Source organism: Rousettus aegyptiacus, unplaced genomic scaffold (genome assembly GCF_014176215.1).
Source record: "Rousettus aegyptiacus isolate mRouAeg1 unplaced genomic scaffold, mRouAeg1.p scaffold_m13_p_1, whole genome shotgun sequence".
NCBI lineage: Eukaryota > Metazoa > Chordata > Mammalia > Chiroptera > Pteropodidae > Rousettus > Rousettus aegyptiacus.
This window is the reverse complement of record NW_023416284.1, coordinates 132598499-132612009: the sequence shown is the minus strand read 5'-3', so window position 1 is coordinate 132612009 and position 13511 is coordinate 132598499.

Below are 13511 nucleotides of genomic sequence, written 5' to 3'. Positions count from 1 at the left end.
AGGAAGACCAGGTGCTGTAGGTGTAAAAAATAAAAAATAGAGGATCGTAAGCTGACAAAGTTTTTGCAATCTGTGAGGTCAACCAAAGGTTGCCTCACCTAAAAAAAAAAAAAAAAGAAAAACAATTAAAAAAGAAAAAGAAAAAAAACGCTGGGATAGTAATATTTATACCAGACAAAATAGACTTTAAAGCAAAGACAAAGAGACGAAGAAGAACCCAATAATTCAACTTCTGGATATTTATCCAAAAAATCCAAAGCACTACTTCAAAGGGACATGTGCATATATTCATTGCAGCATTATTTACAGTAGTCAAGATATTAGAGGCAACCTGGGTGCCCATTAATGGATGAATGCATGAAGAAGAGGTGGCACCTATACACAATGGAATATTTCTCAGCCATAAAAAAAAAGAACGAAATCTTACCATCTGCAACAACATGGATGGACCTAAAGGGTATTGTGATGGGTGGAGTAAATTAGACAGACAAAGACAAATACCATATGATTTCACTTGCATATGGAATCTAAAGAATAAAATAAACAAACAGAAACAAACTCATAGACACAGAGAACATTTTGATGGTTGCCAGATAGGAGAGGGTGTGGAGGTGGGTGAGAAAGGAGAAGGAATTAAAAAGTACAAATTGATAGTTATGAAATAGTCATGGGGATGTAAGGAATATAGTCAATAACATTTTAATGACTATGTATGGTATCATATGGATACTAGATTTTTCAAGATGATCACTTTCTAAGTTATATAAATGTCTAATCACTATGTTGTACATCTGAAATTAATATAATATTGTATGTCAACTATAACTTAAAATTATTTTTATCTTAAAAAATAGTTGTGAGAAGAAAAAATATATAAATATACTTTATATTTTATACATTTTGCACTAAAAAAAACCCTAGTGATGTCATCAAATAGTTATTGTAGTCACAATCACATGTCCACTCACTCCCAGTTCTGTCTACTGAGACTGGACTCTGCTGAGGCTAATCTATACATGCTTCCATGAGTCAACTTGAATCAGGGCTTCAAGAAACATACTTAACGCCATTTTTTTAAAATCACAGAACAGAACTAAATTCTATGAGTGTATATATATGTATATATACATATATATATATATAACGCCATTTTTTTAAAATCACAGAACAGAACTAAATTCTATGAGTGTATATATATGTATATATACATATATATATATATATATATATATATATATATATATACACACACACACACACACACGTGAATTTGCTAGAGTTCCTTTTACTGTTGATCACATAGCTTCTAATATCTGGCTATCTCCTTTTTGAGGTTTGGCCAAGAATTCCTTCAAAGATAGCACTACTAAATTCAATACCTTCTAATATGCATATATTTTTTAGATGTCATTATAGATCTCTATAATGACAGATGTCATTATAGATGCTTTGTTAGTCTCTTGTGTACTTTTACCTACTTCCTGTATGTGATCTTCAAGCTTTCCGTTGTCTAATGCCGTGAGAACTGTTGATGCTATGTTTGTGTGTGTGTTTATGTAGTGCTTACACACCGAGGGCTATTAGTAAAACTCTTCTGTTCTTTTCAGGATGCAGCTCCTTTTTATAATTTCTTTCTTTTCCTTTTCTTTTCTTTTCTTTTCTTTTCTTTTCTTCTCTTCTCTTCTCTTCTCTTCTCTTCTCTTCTCTTCTCTTCTCTTTTCTTTTCTTTTCTTTTCTTTAAATGACTGTCCTTGAGTAATAATGTTAGCTGTCCCCATAACATGAAAAAGCTGGCAAAACAAAAACCTCTCTTGTTTTTTGGTGGTGTCTCTTTTCTTTCACGGTTATGGGTGAGTATTTTCTCTTTTTCTCTGAACTTTTGTTGAGGTTTTGTCCTCCTCACTCTTTTCATTCGTATCCATTTTGTTTCCTAGTTTTCCTTTTCCATGAGAATCTTTAATTCATAATTCTGTTTTATTTACCAAATCTCACATCTTGACATCAGAGTTTCCCATTGAAGACACCCCATTTTGTCCCCTATGCAGACTTCACTTGACGATGAAATTTTGACAATTTCAAAGTGTTTTTAAACTGATATATCTGTTTTCATACTACACATATTTTGTACTCAAGATCCTCATCTCTCATGATTACGTGCTATAATTTATGAGGGCACAATGTGCAAAGTGTTTGCAGAGGCTCAAATGTTAGATGTGACTTTCTTTTAAGCAAATGAATGATAGTAAATATCAGAGAATTAAAATTTGGAACTAAAGAGAAGATTTATTTCACATGAATAACAAACAAAAAGAAAATAAAGCAAATATAATTCCTCACTCTCAAGAAACATTTAAGTTTGTACTAGCCAAAGATTCAAGTCCACCCAAAAGCATTGTGTCTCTTACAGGTATATAAAGACACATACATATGTTTATATATACTTATATATATTTGTACGTGTGTGTGTGTGTGTGTGTGTGTGTGTGTGTGTGTGTGTGTAGATCCCCTTATCCACAAATACTACATGCTAAGACCTTGGATGTCTGAAAACTGGGAGTAGTTCGAACCTTATATATTGTATTTTTTCTTAAACGCACACATATATAATAAAGTTTAATTTATAAACTATGCACAGTAAGAGATTAACAACAATAATTTAAAACAGAACAATAGTAATGGTATACTGTGAATGTGGTCTCTCTCACAATATCTTATTATGCCATTCTCACTCTTCTTCTTGTGATGATGTGAGATGATAAAATACTAAACATATTCCTGAATCTGTGTAACCATCCCTTACTTGCAGTAAATAGCTTAGTATCATTTGTTTCAGGGGATGGACCCTTTACTAAAGTCTTTGTGTAGGTTCAATGTTTTCTGGCACAACATGTTGCTGTCAACTGGAACATGTGTTCTGTTTATGTTTTTCACCCACCAATTTAATACCTTTTTTCACTAAATACTTATTATGCACTGTGGCCATAACTTTTGTGACCAACAATTTTTGCTAGGTTGGATTTTGACAAGTACGTTTTTAAGTCTTTAATGTCATGGCCATCTTTACTTATTATGCACTGTGGCCATAACTTTTGTGACCAACAATTTTTGCTAGATTGGATTTTGACAAGTACGTTTTTAAGTCTTTAATGTCATGGCCATCTTTTCAATGGGGAAAAAAAAACAGAAAAAATTCTTCATACTTAAAATATTAATTCCCTTTACTTCTTCAGCTATTTGAATTTTCATGGCTCTCGAATTTTCAAATTGATAAAAATGATAAAATGATTTTTGATACAATTAGACATTTCTGAAATGAAATCCACCTAGCTCATATTTCCATATTTTTGTAACAAAAAATTTTGAAGAATAATAAGTAAAGATACCAATATGAATTTTATTCACACCAGAAAGAAGTTGGCCATAACTCACTTTGGACAGATGGCTAATGAATGCCTTTACTTTAGGACTCCATGGTAGTCTCATTCAAAGTGATGGCTGCTTTTTATTTTTGTGTGTGACTATCAGGTACCATGGGACAGTGATAATTAGAAGCAGTAGGACCTCCAGGTGTTTCTCTACAATTAACCAATTGTGAATTGTTTAAATGAGCAATGTTTGGAGGTGCCTTTTTATCCAATAGTAAATATTTATGGTGTTATTTCTAGATAAATAAGCATAAAACCAATGAAAATAAGTCTTTGAAAGAAAAAAAAAATTCCATTCTAGTTAAGATTCAAAAATAAGCATCAAGGGAATTTTCCGTGAAATACTATGAAATCTTTAAAGCTGTGGAAATAGTCCCAGAAAAGGCAATAGGCCCTGAGGAGTAATAGTCAAAACCTTCAGCCAGGGAATAGCAGAAATGTGGACTCACTAGGGAAAGGACCACAGTTTATTTTTCACTCTTTTTCAGTTTTAAGTAAAACTGAAAACATAAAAATGTAAAACAAAATGTTTTGTTCTCCTGTTTTTTAGAAACCAAGCATGTTGAGTGAGATTGTTGGTCTCCATGTTAGTCTTCATGAATTTATTGGTAGAAAATCCACTCTGTGGCTAGAAAGCATGACAAATAGTAAAATGGACACCAAAAAAAAGGAGATCTAGCTATGACAAATGTAATATAGAGCTGCAGTCTTTCAATGTAGAGTTTGACCTCATCACATGGGTAGTCTCAAACATCACCTGGAGGGATGCAGATCTAAACCCTGATTATAACTGGTTACTTTAATTCAGGTTTGAGTTTAATTGGTGGCACTTAAAGATATCAGAATTGATTAATAGTATCTCCATATAAACATCAACATCTCAGAAGATTCAATATTATTATAATTTTCAGGATCTTCTAGACAAATAATTTCAAAAGAGTAAATTGGGGTGTGAAGAAAGCCTCATTTTATTAAGCAGGTACACCCTATCAAATAGCTTAACATATTTAATCAGCGCAGCTACTTGAGATAGACTGTATACAAATTTTAAAGATAAGGAAACAAACACAGTAAATTTAAATAAATATATTTTATTCACAGAGTCAGGAATTTTTGTTTGCACGATACACAAATAAGAAACCGTGGTATTGGTGTTAGGTTAGGCCCTGAATGGCCCACTTCTTCCTTAACAGCAAATAATAATAAAATAAGCCTAATTAAGGCAGTAATATAAAAAATGTGTAAATATATTCCCTACTCCTTCATTTAATAAGCCATCTGAACTTTCTTTTCTTTGTATGTCTCTTGTATATGTGACTATGGTTGGCAATCATTGTAAATATGATTCCGATGTCATAATTTAGATAATTTCCCATTATTCCATTCACATTTTTGTTTCTTAAACTCTGTTGTTTTAGAAAGCTTATACTTTTAATGAAAATGAAAACAATTTTTAAAATATCTTTTGTTGTGTTTAGTAAAGTTTAATCCTTTTTTAATAGAACTGACTGAAGAGGATTAAACATATGAGAAATGAAATGAATATTAAACACTTAGAAAAAAATAGCTTTGTCACTGGAGAGCACAGGGAATCCAGATACAATACACTAAAAATGGCAAAAAAATACAGTGGTATTTTATCTATTCTTTCCCATTCAACTTCAGCTACAAACATTAAGTTTATAATGTGTTTTTGAGGAAAAAAGTATTGCAGATAAAGAAAAATAAATGAATTTAGGTAAATGATGTCTTGAATATTTGTGAAAAAAAATCAATTTTTTCAAGTAATATAACTCAATTAACAGAGAAAGTTACATGTCAAATTCTATCTTTGCTGAATTTACTGGCTGACTGACTTTATTATCCAAATTTGGCAAAAGAACAGATATAACTTCCTTGTATTGGTAGTTATTTATTCAGTAAATTAAGAATGGCACAAATTAAAACTACTATTTGTACTACTGTTGCTATTATCACTATCACTAGCTAACATGTCTAGTTTTTACCTTGTGAAGAATTTTATACAGATTATCTCTTTTAATCTTTGTACTATATACATATAATCGTTACTATTCTTACCACCTCCCCTCTTTAAATATAAGAAAATTGAAGACAAAAGTGTTTTGGACTCAAGAACATGCAGGGCTTCACTGACGCCAGGGACCCTACCCAGTCAAGACAGCGTATTAGTAACATTCTATCATGTTACAAACTGTTATTCATGCAATATTAGGAATTGAGTAATAATTGTCTCTTCTTTTAGAAGTGACACATAGTGTTCACCCCATAAGCTCTGCTGTCAGAAAAATCTACATTTATTCTAGGTCTGTCATGTATTTATATATGTGATTCTAGAAAAAAATTAAGCTTTCTGAGCCTCATCAATAACATGGCATAATAGATGCCCATGCCCAAACTTAGAGCATAGTAGAAATTGTATAACATTTATTGAATATATTAGTAACATTTCTTATGTTCCTACAGGGAAGCAACAATAAAGACAACCAACTCTGTATCTAATCATGCCAGTTTTTCTAGGCATTAAATAATGACTAAAATAATATTAAAAACTAATATTTAGTGTTTAGATGAATTATTTATCGCTATTGAGGTAGGTACTATTATTAAATAAGAATTAGAGAACTGTGCTTTTCCCAATAGTCAGAGACAAATAGTCTGTGAAACCATTCATGTCATAAGCACTATCTTCTGGCCACATCCACTCAACCATACAATAGACAAGTAGGATAACCAAAGTTGAGAAACATGAGAAGACTGACATAGTTTTATAATCTTTGCCTTCCATTGAGGAATGCTAAGAGTCTTCTGGAAGCAGTTTCTTTACTTCCAACTCTCTCATGTGCAATTCAACAGGAAGCCTCTTTTTCACTCCCATATCTTCACAAAAATAATTGTTGTCAAGGGGAATCTCATTAATTCTAAAGTTATTGCATGCTTTTTACTTTTTGTGTTTCTTGTATTATCTTGGCGTTTGACTTTCTTGATCACTCTTACTTTGTGAACTCTGCTGATCGTACAGGAAACTCAAGAAGCATTCTTGAACTGCCACCTCAGAATCTATATCCAAATTATCAAAAATATACCCTTTCTTCTACATACTTACTTTTAAATTCAATTATTTCTGGTGTCTTTTATAATCTTAGTTCGAGCCCCATCTTTTTGGTCAGTGAATGCTTCAGGAAACTCTTCTTTCTGGCCTTGCTTTCTTCCAACCATTTCTTCCAACCATTCTCTATTTTGTGACCATATTAATCTTCTAAAACAAATTTGACATAATCACAATTTTGCATAAACTAAATGAATAACGTATCCTTTAAGATGAATACCTAATTGAAATGCTAGCTATTGTTTTTAATTTGAATTTGAACTTAAAAAAAAAAAACTCATTGTTTCTATTTCCTTAATTGGAATTTTTGTCACTCATCAACATATTTCCTGCTCTCCTGCCACCCAGAATGCCTTGTTGTTCCACGAATAATTTATGCTGACCTGGCATGGCTCCACTCACTAGGTCCATTTTAAAGGCTGATTTTTATCCAGTGATTCCTGATTCTCAGCTAACGTCCTTCATTGGTTGAGTTTATCTGTGCTTCAGAGCTCAATGTGGTTGCTTTGTTGCTTCTTCCCTGAGGGCTTTTCTGACTCTTCCCTTCATAATCAGAAGTGCTGCTCTGTTGCATCCTGAGACACTACCCCTTGCAGCACTGACCACAAGGTATTGGAAGTATCTTTTTATGTCTTTGATTCTGGCCTGCAAGCTTAAGAACAGGGCATGCATGCTATGGTTCTTGGTATCCCTAGCAGTGATCAGTGTCTGGCGTAGAGCTGGACTCAATAAATGTTTGTGTAATGAATGAATGAATATGCTAGAGAAATTGCCAAGTGATATCTAAATAAGTACAACCTGTGTAAAGATATAGAAATGACACTGAAGGATTGGCCTGATTGAATCACAAAGTTAGAATCATTTTTTGGAACAAGTATATACTATGTTGAAGGAAAAAAACAGATAACAGGAACGAATAATGGCTGGAATATGGGCACAGACATTAACTTCACTGTAGTGTTCTAGATGCTCGCAAATTACAAAGGCATCAAAAGACAAAGATATTTATTTCATATTAATTCCTATCAAAAATCATCTCTTTCACCGTGCTTTCTAAAATACACTTTCAGCTTTGTAAAACATTCTTAATAAATATTAAGCTTTGAATCTTTTCACAATCTCGAGACACACAGTTCTGCTGTGGAAGCTATTAGCATGCAATATTTCCTAAAGGTGACATGTTGAATATTATATCCTAATCCAGTTGGATGAATAATGTTGATATTTAAAACAAACAGAGTATTCTATTTTTACTCAATGCTTGTATTACTTTTGTCTCATACCCAGCTTACAGACTTTAACATCCAAAGATAAAAAGCATAAGACCTACTCCAGGTGTCTTCATTATAAGAAGGTAAGTCAACCAGTCCCTATAAATGAATGAATCTTCTGCAACCACAAAAGGATTCTTTTTTCCCATCACTTTGTAATCCTAAAAACACTTCCCAACTTGATGTGAGAGGTACTGAACTAAAAGTTGTAAAAACAGCCTTTCTTTAATGTCTCCATTCTATCTGATTATTTAAAGGAAAAGAAAGTCCATGTAATAGCCTCTTCTCTTAATTCCTTTGGCTGACCTCCAAAGCGTAGCTGTCAGCTAGTGTTAGCTAAATAAGTATGAGCCATGGCCCATGGCCCATTTACTGTCAGTCACTTAGATGAGAATATGCCTCCCATATTATTATTGCTAAACATCGGGAGTAGGAACCATCAATATATTTCTCTTCAGTGAGATGTCCAAAGACTGAGTAAGGACATCAGAAACTGTTATATAAACAGACACACAAAAAAAGTCCATCAATATACTTTCTACATTTCAGCAGCACTATATTTAGATAAAATTTAATCTCACCTTGTCAAGGAAGTCTTTTATGATTAACTTCATCTATCATCTTACTTGGCAACCTCAACCTGTATTTACTTATGTTTAATATTTGAATTGTCATTGTTTAATATGTTGCTCTATAAATATAGTCTTTATTCATGTGTGTTTTTGAGTTTGTATATGTGTGTTTTATCTCATTTAGACTGTCACATGATTAGGGATGAGAGTTCTGTCATATTTTTGTATCTTTTTTCAGCTCTTTCTAAAGTGCCTCATCTACATTAATTTTCTGAGCATATGCTAAATGAAAATGGGAAAAAATAATTCTCCTTGTGGTTCTCATATATACTCCGTTTATAAATTACCATAACATTATTTTTTTTTTCTATTTGCCAAATGAAAAGAGCCTAAGGAAAACAACATCACTCAAAATTTCCCAACTGATGGATTATTCCTCTGAAATACTATGAATCTATCCTCTTTATCTATAGCTATAAAAACATGGCTGTAAATAAAGATATATTTCCAAAAATGGGATCATATTTATATTTAGTTTTATAAAATTATCTTTAATATACAATATTTCATTAACAATGGAATCTTTGATCATAAAAATGTAATTATATGTTATATACTGGAACTTATGCCTTTCTGTATTTTCACTCCATCAAAAAAAAAGCACATAGTACCATGTCCCAGAGGAGTCAATTTGCATGAACAAATCCAGCTGTAAAGCCACAAGAAACTAAGGACTTTATTAAAAATCTTGCTATCTTTAAGATAAAAAAATATATTAAAAACCTGGTAATTTCATCTTGAATATCTTGGAATGTGAAGCAAAGTTATGTCTGCCTAGGCCTCTAAAAATAACATAAAAACAGGAGGGGAAAGTTTCGATTCAATTTTTTAATATATAAAAACACATGAGCATCTTAACTATGATTTTTAACTGCAAACTTCCTTATTACAGAGTGATCATACGATCTGGAATGGCAGGGGCAATCCTGGTTAAGATTTTTAACATTTGTTCTAGATTTTTCATTGTTCACTTAGTACTACTCTTGTTGCTGCTGCTGTTGCTCTTGTTATTTGTTGCACACAGATAGATCTCTTAATATGAAATTATATTTAGTAACGTAAGACACATACGCAGTAAACAGCACGGTGATACCAGGTGCTTGCTGATAAAATAAAATGTATTCATCCAAGAGTGGCTAGAGATATTTTATTCCTGGTGAAAGTGATGCTGACTCTGCTAGCCACGTGATGAACCAGCCAGTTTTGCCTTGGCTGCTCACTGTCAACGAGAGAACAAAGATTTCCTGACAGAAAGTTTCTAATAAATTTTAGGGATACTTGCAATGGGCTTCCAGCCTCTAAGAGTAGGCGTGTAATCTGTATGGCTATGGGTCTTGTCCAAGGGGGGAGTGTCTCTGCAGATGGGCTGAAGGCAGTCCAGAGAAGCCTGCTTATCTGAAAGTAGTTCTGGAATGTCTAAATCACCAAAGACCCAGGAGGGAAAGAGATGTGTTTAAATTAATATTCAGAGAGGAATTAGTGCTTAAGAGACTGGAGAGGGTGCAGATCCAAGTGGTTTAAATTCACCGACACGTGACTAAAGGCAGAGTACCGAGCCCAGACACGGGAGTGGGTACTGCCACAAAACAGTCGACACTTCAGCAGAGACCTGGGGGGATGGACGACGAGTTAATGGTTCAAATACCCATTCGCTTATGTCAGGGAGACTTGTATGTCCCCCAAAGAAGTTGAATTACCTCCAAGAAAGAAGAGAGAGAATATTTATCAGAAAACAAACAAACAAACAAACAAACACCTTATTACTATAGTAAAATGATTTGCCTTGAATTACATGGTCGTTTTTTTTTTTTTCCTATCATTGTAAAAAAGCACTTGTGAGTTCAGTTCCATTGATTTCAGTTATAGAAAAATTAAGTTAAAATTTTCCTCTGTTAAGTTCAAAATTTGTATGCCTGAGATCTATGAGCCTTACAGATTTTAGTCATACTCACTAAAATGCATGTTTTTGTGAGACATAGTGATGATCTATAAAGTATTAAAACTGTAAAAAATTTTGCTTGTAATCTTAAAAAGAAAAATTTAGAGATTTATGTGCAAGGATGTTTACTCAAAATTCACTATAATAAAGAAAAATTGCTAACAACTTAAATATCCATGACTAAGGGATGAATCATATGTTAATGCAGTTACTCAGTTATGTTTTATAAAAATATTTACTTTATTTTTTACATTTATTTTTATATTTTATATTTTATAAAAATATTTTTTCTTATTTTTAAAATATTTAAAATATTTTGATATTTAAATGTAGATATACCATATGATCATGTTTTTTAAAAATGAAAGATGTATAAAGTATGTATTCTTAAAGAGATGATATCCCTTTGGTAGTAACAAAATCTGGTATAATCTGTGGTTTCTGTGACCCTGGATTCTGCATCTTAAACGTATTTCCAAAGTTCTTTTTTTAAGGAAATTATCTAATACAAATTTACCAAATCCCAGCTCAATTCCAAGATTTTCTGGTGGCTGCACAAATGAAGTCCATATTTATATTTATTCTCTTTCTCAGTTCATACAATATATCTTGTTTCTTTCACTTAGTCTGGCATTTACCCATATACAGTGGATTGCCCTGTCACCTAACTTGGTCAAATATGGACAATTTTTCTCCTTTTCTCAACTGCAGACTAATGAAGAGTAAATTAGAGTAAAGCTTAGAACAAGAAATTTACATTTTTGACTTGTCTCTTTTCCCCAGCTCCTAGATCTGTCTAACATTATGGGTCAGATAGTAAATACTTAATGCCAAGGGTACATATTTTTTTTTAAATAACACTTCTTTTCTTCCTGCCTTTATTTTCACCAAATTATGGGTCAGATATCTTAAACTTCTTGAATTGATTTATAAATGAACATAATAGAGAATTAATTGTATTTTTTAGTGCTCCTCTGGCAGCATAAAAGTTCTTTCTGAGTTGCAGGTCCAAATCGGTTCATCTTTTTCAACCCCTTGTTCTAGAATAAAATCTGTGAGGCCCTCCAATCGAGTTATTCCATACCTCAAGTAAAAATATGTATTTTGAAGTTTCATTTTTATATGAATCACAGTTAATCTGGACTCTACAATCAATTTCTACAAATACTGTCCACTGATTAAGGACCCCAACATTGAAACAATCCATCTACTTCCAGGAGTGTGTGCTGCTTTAAAAAAAAAGAAAGTGTCTTTCTAAACTAATGGTATGCCTCTTTAGAAATAGAAGACTATTTTGGAAGAATAAATAATTCTATCTATTATCTATCTGTCTGTCTGTCTATCTGTCTGTCTGTCCGTTCATCCATCCATCCATCCATCCATCTATCCATCCATCCATCCATCCATCTACCTACCTACCTATTATTATCCTCCCTTTCCTGAAACATTTAAGAGTAGGTTGAAAATGATTCCCTTTTACCTCTTAAATGTATTAGTGTTTATTTTTAAGAATAAGAGCATTTTCTTGCATCTTTTATATAACAACAATATGAATATTAAAATTAAGAAATTAACATTGATAAAAATTTATCAATCTACAATATATACATTAAAATTTATCAATTTCCCAATAATGTTGTTTAGAGAATTTATGTACATATTTATGAATTTATTGGCCCAGGGCCCAATCCAAGATTATGTGTTGCAGTTAGTATCATATATTTTAGTCACCTTAAATGTGAAATAATTCCCATGTCTATTTTTTAAGACCTTAATATTTTTGTAAAGAATAAACATCATTTTAAAATAAATATTTACTCTGGAATTATATATTATCTTTAATAAAATATATTATGTTACATGAATTTTGTGAAGAGGTCACAGTTAGGATCACTACAAAAGGTAAGAGATCATGGACTTCAATTTAAAATTTTCTTTTATCATCTTCTAGATTTATTATGATCTGTCTTTTTAGAGTGTGGAACCAATATGAATTTCCGTGTGAACACATAAAGTTTGCAATCAATACATCGATAACTTCAAAGATAATGGTGCACAGAAAAATATGGAAGCAGAGCAAGAGGAAGAGAATGAACACTAATAGAAGGAAGAGGAGGATTGGAGGAGGTGGAGCAAGAGGGAGAGAAAGAGAAGAAATAGTATCATTTTCTTAAGAATACCTCAGAAAGGGTTATACTTACTTATCTGAAAGTTATCCTGAAGGCTCTTCTACTGTTTAAGAAAGATTCGGCAAACATATTGAAAGTTTTTTTCTTTTCCCTCCAAATAAATAAGTCAGTAAATTACAATCCTTCAGGTCTTCCCAAAATACTGCAAGAAAGAACATTTCTCTTGGATATCCAATTTAATTACTTTAAGAGTGCTTGTTACAATATTTCATGGCGAATGCAAATACCCTAGAGATTTAGAAACCTGCTGGGGAAAGAAACGGTGAGGGTGCTTTGGTTACTTTTCTCAAGTTTTGTGGAATGCTAATGGAACTACAGCTGCACCTGGAAAAGTGTAAAGTACCCATGCTACAATACCAGGTAAAACTGTTTTAAGAAACACTGGAACTTATAAAGACCCAAATGGTTCATTAAAAAGTATTGTTGTTCGAATATTATTGAAAGATGTATATTAAAAAAACAATGTTAGCATTCTATAAGTCACTTAGAATCATGGTAAAACAGCTTAATGAACCAAATAAGTTAAATTTATTTCAGTGGCACAGTTCTTTGTTTTTCACAAAAGATAGTCAAAGCAATCTTTGACTGTTAGGACAATAAAGAGAACAAAATATCTTTAATAATTTAAAAATGAGTTATGAAATGATTTTAATTTTACTCTATCTCTTTTGCTTTCTCTCATTACACTATGAATCATCTACGCAGGGTCCAGACCAGGCCAGTGATTCAATTTTTTTACTTCAAAGATTGAACACGTTTCAATAATTATTGAGAAATATTAATTTTAATCTGAGAATGGTTCTGAAAAAAATTATTTTCTACCTTGTTGTTTACATTTCTTAACTGTTTTAAGAATTAGTGAATAGTCATTTTGTTGATATATGCTATTTCTCAGCTGAATATCTCTTGAGAATTGCACTAAAGATGC